This window comes from Hibiscus syriacus, unplaced genomic scaffold, assembly GCF_006381635.1.
Source record: "Hibiscus syriacus cultivar Baekdansim isolate YM2019G1 unplaced genomic scaffold, ASM638163v2 tig00116962_pilon, whole genome shotgun sequence".
NCBI classification, from domain to species: Eukaryota; Viridiplantae; Streptophyta; class Magnoliopsida; order Malvales; family Malvaceae; genus Hibiscus; species Hibiscus syriacus.
The window spans coordinates 3,480,844-3,496,537 of NW_024063488.1; positions in this window are offsets into that span (position 1 = coordinate 3,480,844).

A 15,694-nucleotide genomic window follows, 5' to 3' on the forward strand; every position below is an offset into this window, starting at 1 on the left:
TTATTCAAAAGTTTACTTAAAACCCCATATTCTTTAATCTCTTCTAGTATCTTCATCTTTGAGTTTTTACTTATCTTTAGACTTCCTTAAGCTTTCTTACTTTCCAAAGAATCAAAACCAACTTAGAATTCAAATAATAATCAACTAATAAAAATTCTCACCTTAGCTCTTGGCTTCCATGCGTGAAGAAGAAAGGAAAAGAAGAAAACTCTGGAAACTCATTTCCCCTCATTCCCACATTTTATATCCCTTAAAAGAGAAATAAAAATCTTCTCTTAGAAAAGACCATAATACCCTTATTACTTTACTTTCAAACTTTACTATTAAATCCAACCTCAAAATTCTCCAATTAAAATTCTGAACTTTTTAACTTATTTCGAAATTGAACTTAATACTTTCAAAATTCACCTTTAAGTCACTAGCCCGATATTGAGGATGTTACAAATCTCCTATCATTTAAAGAAAATTCGTCCTCGAATTTTCACTGTACATCTTGATAAGAACATATGTTCTAATGTTTTCATGTTGCTTCATTTACTTAATCTTTCCTGTCGCCATCAGAAAACTTACTTTTCATTCCTTTAGTTCTTCATCTACCTTCTTCCCTTATACATCCATATCATATCACTTATCAAGTATACACTAACTTCAGTTCTTATCACTTTGAATCATAAATCAATCAATTTACTCATCAATCTCTAATTGCCTTGCAATCATACTCCAACTTCATTCTATCATCACTTTACTATCTCTTAACTTCTTTAATCATATAAATCATTCTTTGTTTCCCTGACTACTTCTACTTGACCAAGAAACATAACTTTAAACCTTCATCATAGATAATTAAAACATACATCTTGCAGAATCAAACAATCTTTCACATCCTCTAAAAAACCTTTCTTACTTCTAATCAACTTATAATTTATACTTCAACATAACCTTTATCATATCTGATCCTTTAAACTCAATCGTTTCATTTCCTTATTCAATTACTTTTCCCTAATTTAAAATCTTCTTATAGCATAGGTCATATCCTTTCTTCAGACTCTCATACTCTTCTAGGTTCCTTTAGATACACAAATCCGTATCTTCTTAACTATACCACATTTACATTATCTGAATATACTACCATATCTAAATCCACATCAGACTTGATTGGCTTAACCTTACATCTTTTCCAAATCTTACAACTTTATCATTTTTACTATTACAACTCATCAATAGCAAGTGTTCAATCTAGGGCACAAGCCCTAATCAATCAATCAATTATATACATCATTTCTATTCGAAATTATCTCAACAATAATTTACTTAACTTATAAATCCACCTTTATTCTCATACACCATGCAATTTCCATTATTCATACTTAACATTCTAACTTCTTTATCTTATAAACTGATTAATGATGTATCCATTCTTAAATTCTTCTTATCAATCCTTAGCTTTACTCAAACATACAAATCCTCACTTCCTTTACTATATCACTTTACTATGATTACAGTATACAACTGTATCCAGATTCACTTCATATTTGGTTATCATATCCTGACAATATCTTAAAATCTTATAACTCCAATACATTTCATCACACAATCTTGTTAGTCAACGCTAACTCTTTCCATCTAAAATACAAACCTTTATCATATCCACAATCTTACTTATACACAATACTACCCATTTGATTCAAATCCATAACTCTGATTTCATTCATCTTATAAACATATCACTAATGCACTTATTCTTGAACTCTTTTACAATTCTAACCACATCATTCGATCCTTTAACGTTATTATGGTGACACTTGTTCACCATATTCTAACTTGTCCACTTAGTAACGAAACTACTCAATTTAACTCCTCCATTTGCAGAAATGAAAACCTTCTAATCATTATCTTCATATCATTTAACCCAAAGGTCTGTAACAACAAAATCTTCCTCAAATCAACCCTTGAACTCGGGTGCTCTTAACTCTTTCAACTAATTCGATACATTCATTCTATGAGTTAAAGAAGTGGAAAATTGAAAACACATCAAAATATTATTCAACATCATGAAGACATTTTCTAATCTTGTACAGGCATTCCCTGAGGTTTTTCGCTCTTCTCCCTGCCTGGCCAGGGCAGGTGAATGCTATTACCTTCAGGTCTATCGCCTTGTGCTTCACTTTTGAAGCTCTCAATATCACACATCTAATATAATATAACTATTGAACTCTATTAACAAGACAACACACTCCTTACCGTTCAGACCATAAACTTTTTCACTTCGTGTTGGTATGTACATATTTTTTTATAAAAAAATACTGTTGACTTCGATTTAAGCCTAGAATCGGCTAAACCGTAGCTCTGATACCATTAAATGTAACACCCCCAACCCGTACCCGATCCGGCTACGAGTCCGAGATGTCACATTGACTTTTCAAAACCTTTACTTGAACAAAACAGTAAATAATTTTAAAACTTTTACTAAATACAATTGACTAATTTACATAAAATAGTATCATATGATTTTACAAACCAATCAGAGCATATCAAATTCCAAAACTTTATTTATATGCCAACTACCTCTATATACCAATTACATATATTTTCTGATATGAACTTTGTAAAGGAGATATTGACCTGTCTAGCTCCACATTGCTCTCTATATTCTTTTCGAACCTACGTGTGAAACAATCACACGCTAAGTCGATGACTTAGTGAGGCAAATACACATATAATAGAAATCATAAAACATTCCATATAACAAAACACATGAACATTTAATACTAACTTATCATACAAAATCATATAACAATTTCATACAAAAGCACACATCTCTATATGTTATATTCTCTTATATTCACATACATGTAATACATATCAAACATGTTTACATAAATCATTTCTATATAATTCACATGTACTTATATTCTTTTTCATATACTCACATAGTCATATAATATAATATTTCATATGACCTCATATATCACATCACTTATATACATATCCAAATATTCATAGATACATATCAATTAAATTATTCCTATTTACATAATTTATGGTCATATAGTTCCTATCACAAGTCACTTATCTTATTTCTTCTTCTCATATGTTCATATTTATCATACAACACATAAGTTTTATTACATATTTATATCACATTCATATATCACTAATTCATAATATAATTTACATCACATCATCTATCTTATTCTTTATTTCTTAGTATACACTTATATTACATAACCTATATTATACTGATAAACATATATATTACTTCTATTATTTCTTTTATATACAAATTAATCAATTTACTTAATTCAATTTCATATAACTCCTATAATTTTCTCATATCACTCCATATTCAAGTTTCCTAATTGATACATTATTCTCATTTCATTCTATAACTCAATCTTATTTAGTTTCTTTCGTTTCTCGTGGATTCACTTTCATCATATTCTTTTATTTTTACATATTTTATTTCATAATCCTATACTCCCTTTATCATATGATTTATGTAGGTTCTCTTATAACTCTTCATAAACATATATTTTCCATTCTATATATTACGTAGATCTTATCATATGACTTATTCTTTATACTTACATAAATTATAACACATACAAGAACATATCAGCTCATATAATCAATCATACATACATTTCATGTCATTCGACTACTTATAATCAACACTTCATGCATAATAAAACAACTATCAGAAATAGACTTATCACAAGTCCAATTTCCTTATAATCCTATAAAATAAGATGCACTCACCTGGCCTCACTAAGTTAATACCGATCTCTCATATTTCCCTTGATCGATCTTATTTTCCAAATGTTCTGGAACTGATTTATGCTCGGTATCTACACAAATATACAATTTAAGGCAATCTATCAAAATCTAACCTTATAACTTGATACTAATAGCTTAAACGACTTTAAGAAATCAAAATTTCCATTTTCCTTTAGGGGGTATCGATACCCTACTGGGGGTATCGATACCCTCATAACATTCTGGAATTCTGCTCGTTTGAGAGGGTATCGGTACCCCTTTGAATGGGTACCGATTCCCCCTAGCCCAGAAATCATTTTTAGCTCAAAAATCCACTTGATTCAATTCAAACGCTTCATCTTTCATCCCCTTTCATATTCATAACTTACATATACATACTTAAACTCATTAATATTCATTTATTTCATCTTTAACCTCAAAATTCCATCTTTCTTATGGAAATCAATAATCATACCAAAGTTTTCATGTTATCTAAACTTAATTATAACACTTCCAACTTCTTATTCTTATAGATGACAAGTCAAATTCATCCTCCAAATTCGTTTAAACCTTCTTATTCAAAATTTCACTTAAAACCCCATATTCTTTAATCTCTTCTAACATCTTCATCTTTGGAAGCTTTCTTACTTTCCAAAGAATCAAAACCAACTTAGAATTCAAATAATAATCAACTAATAAAAATTCTCACCTTAGCTCTTGGCTTCCATGCGTGAAGAAGAAAGGAGAAGAAGAAAACTCTGGAAACTCATTTCCCCTCATTCCCACATTTTATATCCCTTAAAAGAGAAATAAAAATCTTCTCTTAGAAAAGACCATAATACCCTTATTACTTTCAAACTTTACTATTAAATCCAACCTCAAAATTCTCCAATTAAAATTCTAAACTTTTTAACTTATTTCGAAATTGAACACAATACTTTCAAAATTCACCTTTAAGTCACTAGCCCGATATTGAGGATGTTACAAATCTCCCATCCTTTAAAGAAAATTCGTCCTCGAATTTTCACTGTACATCTTGATAAGAACATATGTTCTAATGTTTTCATGTTGCTTCATTTACTTAATATTTCTTGTCGCCATCAGAAAACTTACTTTTCATTCCTTTAGTTCTTCATCTACCTTCTTCCCTTGTACATCCATATCATATCACTTATCAAGTATACACTAACTTCAGTTCTTATCACTTTGAATCATAAATTAATCAATTTACTCATCAATCTCTAATTGCCTTGCAATCATACTCCAACTTCATTCTATCATCACTTTACTGTCTCTTAACTTCTTTAATCATATAAATCATTCTTTGTTTCTCTAACTACTTCTACTTAACCAAGAAACATAACTTTAAACCTTCATCATAGATAATTAAAACATACATCTTGCAGAATCAAACAATCTTTCACATCCTCTAAAAAACCTTTCTTACTTCTAATCAACTTATAATTTATACTTCAACATAACCTTTATCATATCTGATCCTTTAAACTCAATCATTTCATTTCCTTATTCAATTACTTTTCCCTAATTTAAAATCTTCTTATAGCATAGGTCATATCTTTTCTTCAGACTCTCATACTCTTCTAGGTTCCTTTAGATACACAAATCTGTATCTTCTTAACTATACCACATTTACATTATCTGAATATACTACCATATCTAAATCCACATCAGACTTGATTGGCTTAACCTTACATCTTTTCCAAATCTTACAACTTTATCACTTTTACTATTACAACTCATCAATAGCAAGTGTTCAATCTAGGGCACAAGCCCTAATCAATCAATCAATTATATACATCATTTCTATTCGAAATTATCTCAACAATAATTTACTTAACTTATAAATCCACCTTTATTCTCATACACCATGCAATTTCCATTATTCATACTTAACATTCTAACTTCTTTATCTTATAAACTGATTAATGATGTATCCATTCTTAAATTCTTCTTATCAATCCTTAGCTTTACTCAAACATACAAATCCTCACTTCCTTCACTATATCACTTTACTATGATTACAGTATACAACTGTATCCAGATTCACTTCATATTTGGTTATCATATCCTGACAATATCTTAAAATCTTATAACTCCAATACATTTCATCACACAATCTTGTTAGTCAACGCTAACTCTTTCCATCTGAAATACAAACCTTTATCATATCCACAATCTTACTTATACACAATACTACCCATTCATATTCATAGCTCTGATTTCATTCATCTTATAAACATATCACTAATGCACTTATTCTTGAACTCTTTTACAATTCTAACCACATCATTCGATCCTTTAACGTTATTATGGTGACACTTGTTCACCATATTCTAACTTGTCCACTTAGTAACGAAACTACTCAATTTAACTCCTCCATTTGCAGAAATGAAAACCTTCTAATCATTATCTTCATATCATTTAACCCAAAGGTCTGTAACAACAAAATCTTCCTCAAATCCCTTGAACTCGGGTGCTCTTAACTCTTTCAACTAATTCGATACATTCATTCTATGAGTTAAAGAAGTGGAAAATTGAAAACACATCAAAATATTATTCAACATCATGAAGACATTTTCTAATCTTGTACAGGCATTCCCTGAGGTTTTTCGCTCTTCTCCCTGCCTGGCCAGGGCAGGTGAATGCTATTACCTTCAGGTCTATCGCCTTGTGCTTCACTTTTGAAGCTCTCAATATCACACATCTAATATAATATAACTATTGAACTCTATTAACAAGACAACACACTCCTTACCGTTCAGACCATAAACTTTTTCACTTCGTGTTGGTATGTACATATTTTTTTATAAAAAAAATACTGTTGACTTTGATTTAAGCCTAGAATCGGCTAAACCGTAGCTCTGATACCATTAAATGTAACACCCCCAACCCGTACCCGATCCGGCTACGAGTCCGAGATGTCACATTGACTTTTCAAAACCTTTACTTGAACAAAACAGTAAATAATTTTAAAACTTTTACTAAATACAATTGACTAATTTACATAAAATAGTATCATATGATTTTACAAACCAATTAGAGCATATCAAATTCCAAAACTTTATTTACATGCCAACTACCTCTATATACCAATTACATATATTTTCTGATCTGAACTTTGTAAAGGAGATACTGACCTGTCTAGCTCCACATTGCTCTCTATATTCTTTTGGAACCTACGTGTGAAACAATCACACGCTAAGTCGATGACTTAGTGAGGCAAATAAAACATCTAATAGAAATCATAAAACATTCCATATAACAAAACACATGAACATTTAATACTAACTTATCATACAAAATCATATAACAATTTCATACAAAATCACACATCTTTTTATATAACAAATACACTCATGTACATATATCATCATCTACTTTCTTAGCATTATCATATATATTATTATCATTATTTATATCATTATCATCAAATTATTTATCACATGATCTTGTATTTATCATTTCTGCATATCATATAAAACATATATCATTTCACCTAGAAACACCCATAATATCATACAATTCATATAACGCATTTCGTATAATCAAAAACATATCCATCATATATATATATATTGTATTTGTTATTGTTTCTTTATTAGCCCATGATACACTAGTGAGAACTAAAGATATTTGAGTGCATTGAGGTTGTGCACAAATGCTGTCACCACAGCTCGTATAAATGCACCGAAGTGCCGCGTAGAATTGCACTTTAGTGCCACGTAGAATTGCACCGTAGTGCCATATAATAATGTCCATAAGGACCACATATCATTCCTTAAGAACCATATATATATGCCAAGGATCACATAGGTGTCTCAACAGACCCCATACATGTTCCAAAGAATACATATATGTCCCGAAAGACCGCGTAGACCCTCGACTCTTGGCATGCCAACTATACCCCTAGCTCTCATGACACATAACATAGGCATTATCATTTATTTCATTTCATATTCACACATTCATATTACTTATCTCTTATCGCATGTCTGATCTCTTATAATCATGTAATCACATAGCTCATGTCATTTCTTGTGAAATCACAAATATCATGTAATACATATAACTCATATACTTTCTCATATATTCACATAGGTAATATCATAGGACTTATATATTTTCATATGGTTTATGTTCTATTCTCTTATATTCACATACATGTAATACATATCAAACATGTTTACATAAATCGTTTCTATATAATTCACATGTACTTATATTCTTTTTCATATACTCACATAGTCATATAATATAATATTTCATATGACCTCATATATCACATCACTTATATACATATCCAAATATTCATAGATACATATCAATTAAATTATTCCTATTTACATAATTTATTGTCATACAGTTCCTATCACAAGTCACTTATCTTATCTCTTCTTCTCATATGTTCATATTTATCATACAACACATAAGTTTTATTACATATTTATATCACATTCATATATCACTAATTCATAATATAATTTACATCGCATCATCTATCTTATTCTTTATTTCTTAGTATACACTTATATTACATAACCTATATTATACTGATAAACATATATATTACTTCTATTATTTCTTTTATATACAAATTAATCAATTTACTTAATTTAATTTCATATAACTCCTATAATTTTCTCATATCACTCCATATTCAAGTTTCCTAATTGATACATTATTCTCATTTCATTCTATAACTCAATCTTATTTAGTTTCTTTCGTTTCTCGTGGATTCACTTTCATTATATTCTTTTTATTTTTACATATTTTATTTCATAATCCTATACTCCCTTTATCATATGATTTATGTAGGTTCTCTTATAACTCTTCATAAACATATATTTTCCATTCTATATATTACATAGATCTTATCATATGACTTATTCTTTATACTTACATAAATTATAACACATACAAGAACATATCAGCTCATATAATCAATCATACATACATTTCATGTCATTCGACTACTTATAATCAACACTTCATGCATAATAAAACAACTATCAGAAATAGACTTATCACAAGTCCAATTTCCTTATAATCCTATAAAATAAGATGCACTCACCTGGCCTCACTAAGTTAATACCGATCTCTCATATTTCCCTTGATCGATCTTATTTTCCAAATGTTCCGGAACTGATTTATGCTCGATATCTACACAAATATACAATTTAAGGCAATCTATCAAAATCTAACCTTATAACTTGATACTAATAGCTTAAACGACTTTAAGAAATCAACATTTCCATTTTCCTTTAGGGGGTATCGATACTCTACTGGGGTTATCGATACCCTCATAACATTCTGGAATTCTGCTCGTTTGAGAGGGTATCGGTACCCCTTTGAATGGGTACCGATTCCCCCTAGCCCAGAAATCATTTTTGAGCTCGAAAATCCACTTGATTCAATTCAAACGCTTCATCTTTCATCCCCTTTCATATTCCTAACTTACATATACATACTTAAACTCATTAATATTCATTTATTTCATCTTTAACCTCAAAATTCCATCTTTCGTATGGAAATCAATAATCATACCAAAGTTTCCATGTTATCTAAACTTAATTATAACACTTCCAACTTCTTATTCTTATAGATGACAAGTCAAATTCATCCTCCAAATTCGTTTAAACCTTCTTATTCAAAATTTTACTTAAAGCCCCATATTCTTTAATCTCTTCTAACATCTTCATCTTTGAGTTTTTACTTATCTTTAGACTTCCTTAAGCTTTCTTATTTCCAAAGAATCAAAACCAACTTAGAATTCAAATAATAATCAACTAATAAAAATTCTCACCTTAGCTCTTGGCTTCCATGCGTGAAGAAGAAAGGAGAAGAAGAAAACTCTGGAAACTCATTTCCCTTCATTCCCTCGTTTTATATCCCTTAAAAGAGAAATAAAAATCTTGTCTTAGAAAAGACCATAATACCCTTATTACTTTCAAACTTTACTATTAAATCCAACCTCAAAATTCTCCAATTAAAATTCTGAACTTTTTAACTTATTTCAAAATTGAACACAATACTTTCAAAATTCACCTTTAAGTCACTAGCCCGATATTGAGGATGTTACAGTACTCCGAAAGCAACGCCGAGGGAACTCCCTTACAGATGTCGATAGCTACACTGGTTCAATTCTCTTAACCTGAAAAGGTGATTAACAGAGTGTTTTGGGAAGCTCAGTAATACATAACTACCAGATGATTTTGAAGAACATGCAAATAACAGATAAGCATATGCTTCCTTATTGGTTCAGACATCTATAGATTTTTAGGCTGAGTTGAGGTCTCACTATTATCTCCAGTAGTAACAGACAGTAAGCTTTCAGTTCAAAGGAAAATATTTTGGAGGTTTGGTTGCAAGAGATCAGAATAGGGTGTCTAGTGTGTTCCCACAAAACCAATGAAAATATACAGATCTTTTTAAAACAATAACCATTTAAAACATGTTTTCAAAACCATAATAATCCCTCCAATTGAACGCCATATGCAGCTCCCCAGAACTGCATAACCTAAGGGATCAACTTGGGCATGAGAGCCTACCCAAGAAAGATTCTCGGGGACTTAGAGTCTACCCAAGGGTCGCCTTAGATCCATAAGGAATTACCAGATGGTGTTGAATCTATAAAATGAATTGCCAATAGCAACTAAACCTGCCAGAGATAGGAATTACCAGTCGGTGCAGAACCTATACAAGGAAATACCCGCAGCGACTGAACCTGCCAAAGTCTTCATACCAAATCCCAGAGTACCCCAAATAAAACATTTTTAGTCAGTAAACAGAGATATCAGAAATCAGAGCAGAGATCAGAACAGAAATCAGAGAAAACATCCATATGATCAGGGAACACACTAGAGGTTCCAGATATACTGGATAATCCTATCAGACAGAAAAACATGATTCTTCAGTATAATGATAGAATGCCGAAAATTAAAATCACTATTGAAAGAGTTTATTAGATGACAGAATAATCAGTTATTTAGAATGTGATTTATCATGCTTGTAATCACTAATTTTCAGCCCAACCCGAGGTCCAAAACACCAACAAACCCAAATTATGACCCGGTTTGGGCCCAGTGTATAACCTGACCCAAAGGGGGACCTGACCCGGTCCATAACCAGTTTCTGCCAATGCTATACTTCTCTGCCACCAACAGCCAACACCATGATGCTTCTCTACCGTGGCCAGCTCTACCTCACCAAACACTCAAGCAGACTCCCATGTGAAGCAGTTCTATACACTGTAACAACATCATTTCATCACCAAATGCATCCACCATCAGCAAATTAATTTTTTTATATATGTAATGGTTATATAAAAAACTCAAATCAGTGTAAAAGGAGAAGATAGGGGAAAAAGAGAAAAGGGTCTTCTTCCCCACATTTTTTTTATTTTGAAAAATTGTAAAACTTTCCCCTCATCTTTTTCTTTCATTCAAACAAAGAAGAAGAAAATACAAAAAGAACATTTGTTTTTCAAAGGTTTTACATTTTCTTTTCTTTGTTTTTCATGCAATCTTTCTTTATTTTCGAACCTAAACTAGAAAGAGTGGAGAGAGAGACGTTTACCTTTAGGGTCAAGAAGTATCATTCGAGTTTCTCCTTGCCGGAGATCGAAAACTGAAAAGTCGGATCCTTTGGCCATTTAAGCCTTGCGTCGATTTTGAGGTAGAGAAAGAATCGATGTTTACTGGTTTATTTTGGGGTTTGTTTTTTAGTGAACCAACCACTATGGGTGGTGGTCGGAGAGTTGAAGAGTGCTGACTTACGGTGATTTTTTTTGTAGACGAGATGGCATTCTCATCCATGGAGAAATAAGAGAAAAGATGAAAAGGGGAAGGTTTTTTTTAGTTTTGCACGTTACTAGAAGATAAATGGGGGTATTTCATTTTAATTATTTTGGGTAAATCACACACTAGGTCCCCAGCTTCTAGCTACTTTTTGCTTTGTTTATCTGTTTCAGGGTCAAATCGCAGTCTAGATTCTCATAGGTTCAGTGTATTTTACATTTTGGTCACTATCAGAGTAAAATCATCTTTAAGCTCCTCATATTTTAGCTTCTTTTGCACTCTGGTCATTGAATTTGTTATTTATTTTGAATATGTATATTAATTTTATTAATTTTCAAATTTAATCACTGTTTTTTATGTTTATTCATTTTAGCCACTGTTTGGATTTTATTTCTTATGTTATTATGATATGGATGTGATATTTACAATTTATTCATTTTAGACACTTTTTTATTTCTGATTTGACTACTATTTTTTGTTTTATTATATTTTGGTCCCGTATTATTCATTAATTTAATTTCAGTCCTTTAATTATTGCACTCTAGTTTCTGTTTAATTTATTTTAGTCACATGATATATATATATATATATATATATATATATATATATATATATATATATGCATGTTTCATGTTTTTATCATATTGAATGTCTTATTGTGTTTATAATTTTACCATTTTAATTTAAATTATCTAGTATGATTAATATAATATGGATTAATTGGCTTAAATTTTTATTTGGCCAAATCAAATTATTTTAATCTCGAATTCTTGGGGAAATTATTATATTCTTTTTATTTCAGTTGGAAAGAGAAATATATGTCATAAAGTATTTTAGGGATTATTTTCTCTTCAATTGAAAATATTAGAATATTTTTTATTTCTCCTTAGAATTTCCCATTATATAAAAGTTGTATGGTTGAATTTGGAATAATAGGATCCTAACTTAAATTTATATTCGAATTCTTAGATTTCCACTATTAAAGACAATTTATAATCGATGGGGTACCAATTTTGGGCTTTGTGGGGGTGCTTATCCTTTTCCACACGTAATCAATCCCTGAACCCTTTTTTTATTTCAAAAAAGAATGAATCTCTAGTTACACATAAATCGATGCATCTTTTAAAATGATGTTTTCTTAAAAACTCTTTTAAAAGAAATTTTTTGGGTATTCGACCTACCTAACCAAAAAAATCGATGGCGACTCCAAAACATTTCAAAATCTTTTCAAAAGAAAACCCCCACGTCGTACAAAGTTATTCCCCGCCCGGGCGAAAAACAGTGTCGACAGCTTGGTGACTCCGTTGAGGACTTAAAGGGTCAAGCCTTAAATCGATTATATATTGTATCTACAGTTAGAAATTGATAATTCAATTTTATTTAATTTACAATTCCTTTGATTTTTTTTAATTTTTATATCCTTGTATATTAGTGTTTGTATTTGATTGATTTTCAGATACTGAAATTTTGGATTCATTTTAGCTCTATTTTAGTGTGGTTGTTAGTCAAAGGTTTGAGAATTTCTCCTCACACACAATATATGTATTACATAACATAAGCTTTATACCTTAGCTCTTCCTTTTTAAGTTGAAGTGAAAGCAACGTATTCGTGAGAATTCATTCTCTATGTCAGACCTAGCAAGTAGCTTTCGGGGTTCATATACCCTATGTCTTCGTGAGGATTTATTCTTCGTGTTAGACATAGGGAAATGTGCCCTCTCGAATTGAACTCGATTTGCTTAAGCCTATAATAGGTGATGATTGAGGATCTGGCTCGCCTAAGGGGGCACCAAAAAGGACAATTCGAGTACCTTTACTCATAGAGCCAAAACTTTGCATATAATAAATCGTAGAAATCCACCCGATCTAAGACCATGCCGAAACTCTGTCCATAGGTACCTAAATAAGTGTACACAAAGGATAAATGAACTTTAACATTCGTCTTTTAATAGATTATTTTTGAATAATTGTATGTGAATTAGAAATTATGCGGTTAGGGATTTAATTTCCTCTATGTGTTTTATTCACTATATTTTATGGTTCATTTACCAGTTGAATTTAATCTTTTCATATTTCATTAATATATATTTCCTCTCTTTGATTTTTTTTGCTAACATCTTTTCATGTTGCTTTATTTTGTGCATAAACATACTATTAATACCCGAGTTATTTATCAAAATTAGAAGGCTTTTAAAACAACAATGTCACACGAAGGGGTATATATTTTTATCTTCTTTTATGTTCTAGGATGATTACCTTGGAATTAACACATGTTTCATACATGTCATGTCATAGAAGATATTGATTCCCGAGTTAATAGTTACATTTGAAGGCTTTCAATTCGACAATGTCACTCGAAGAGGTAGAATAAAAATGCAAAAAATAAACACATCAATGATCCAGAAGGGTGCTCCAGGAAATAGCTGAAGAGGTACATCAAGTTGGAATACATGAAGCTCAAATAATGCAGTAAAATAAGCTTTTCAAGGGTGCTACGATGATATTGATACAACTAGCCAAAAAGAAATAATATGTTTGAAGTCATCAAACAACAATGATACCCAACACGAGACAGTGGATGATGTCTGTAATATCCCAAAATCAGGGTTAGTGACTAAAATAGAAATTTTGAAGTCTGATTTTGAAAGATTTAAAAGTTTAGTGATTAAATTGGAATACTTAGTGGATGTTTGTTGGTAATTATTAAAGGAAATAAAGGGTAAAATGGTCATTTGACCAGAAAGATTTTTATATTTCTTTTGAGCTTATAAAAACGTGGAAAGAGTGAGAAAGGAAAAGAAAAGTCTAGAACTTGGGTTATCTCCTTCCTCTTCTCTTCCCGTAAGCTCCATGGCAAAGGTAAGCTTAATTTCAGTTGGTTAATTCTTGAGTTTTAAGCTTAGTTTTTATTCTTGGGGTGCTAAGAAAGATTATTTAGAGATTCAAGTATGTTAAAACTTCAAAATGGATGAGTTATGAAGGATTAAATATGAAGAGTTTTTAAGTGAATTAGTGAAATAGATGGAGTTAATAGATTTTGAAGTTGAATCTGACTTGTCAAGGGTTAAATTAAGAGATATGAAATGAAAAAATGAGTTTTAAAACATGTTGAAAATCTGGTATGATTCTTGAAGTTAATAAAGATGAGAGTATATTAAGGTTCAAGACGAGATAAATGAATATAAATGAGTTTAAACATGTATATGTAAGTTAGGAATTTGAAAGAGGATGAAATATGAAGCATTTGAGTTGAATTAAATGGATTTTCGTGCCTAAAGACCAATTTCTGGGCAAGATGTATCGTTACATATTCAATATATACCGATGCATTCTTAAAAGAAGAAACATCGAATGTCAGGAATGCATCGATGCACCAAGACAAATTTTGAAGGTGCATCGATGCATTAAGGGGTGCATCGATGCATGAATATTTCGAAGCTATTTTGGGTACCGATGCACCTATAGTGCATCGGTACACCCCTAAAGGAAAAATTGAATATTAGTTTATTAAGTTCGTTTAAGTTGTTAGTATCGGATTACAAGTTGTAGGTATCTGATAATTGCCTTAAAATGTATAATTATGTAAATACAGAGCCTAAACAAGTTCCGGAATCATTGACAAGTAAGATCGATCAAGGGGAAAGTTTAGAGATTGGCATTGACTAGTGAGGCCAGGTGAGTGCATGCTAGTTATATGATATGTAATGGAAATATGACTTGCGACTAGTCTATTTCCTATATTAGAATGCATAAATTAATGAATATAAGCATGTTTTGATATGAGTATATGTATTGTATGTTGATATGTTTTGTATATGATACATGATGTAAGTAAATTTTTATTATAAGATGGGAGATCATAAAATAAGATGTGTAAAGATATTATCGTAAGAGTCAAGCCATGTAAGTATAGGTTATTGATAGAATAATTAAGCCAAGGTTTATTGTGATACATATATATAAGAATGCAATGTAAATTAAATAAGTGATAAGTCATGAAGATATATTTGACTATGAGAATATTTAAGAGAATAAAATATAAATCAGAAGATCATAAGTTAAGAGACTCTTTGAAAATGATATATAAATTAGGGGACATGAACATAACGATGATACGAACC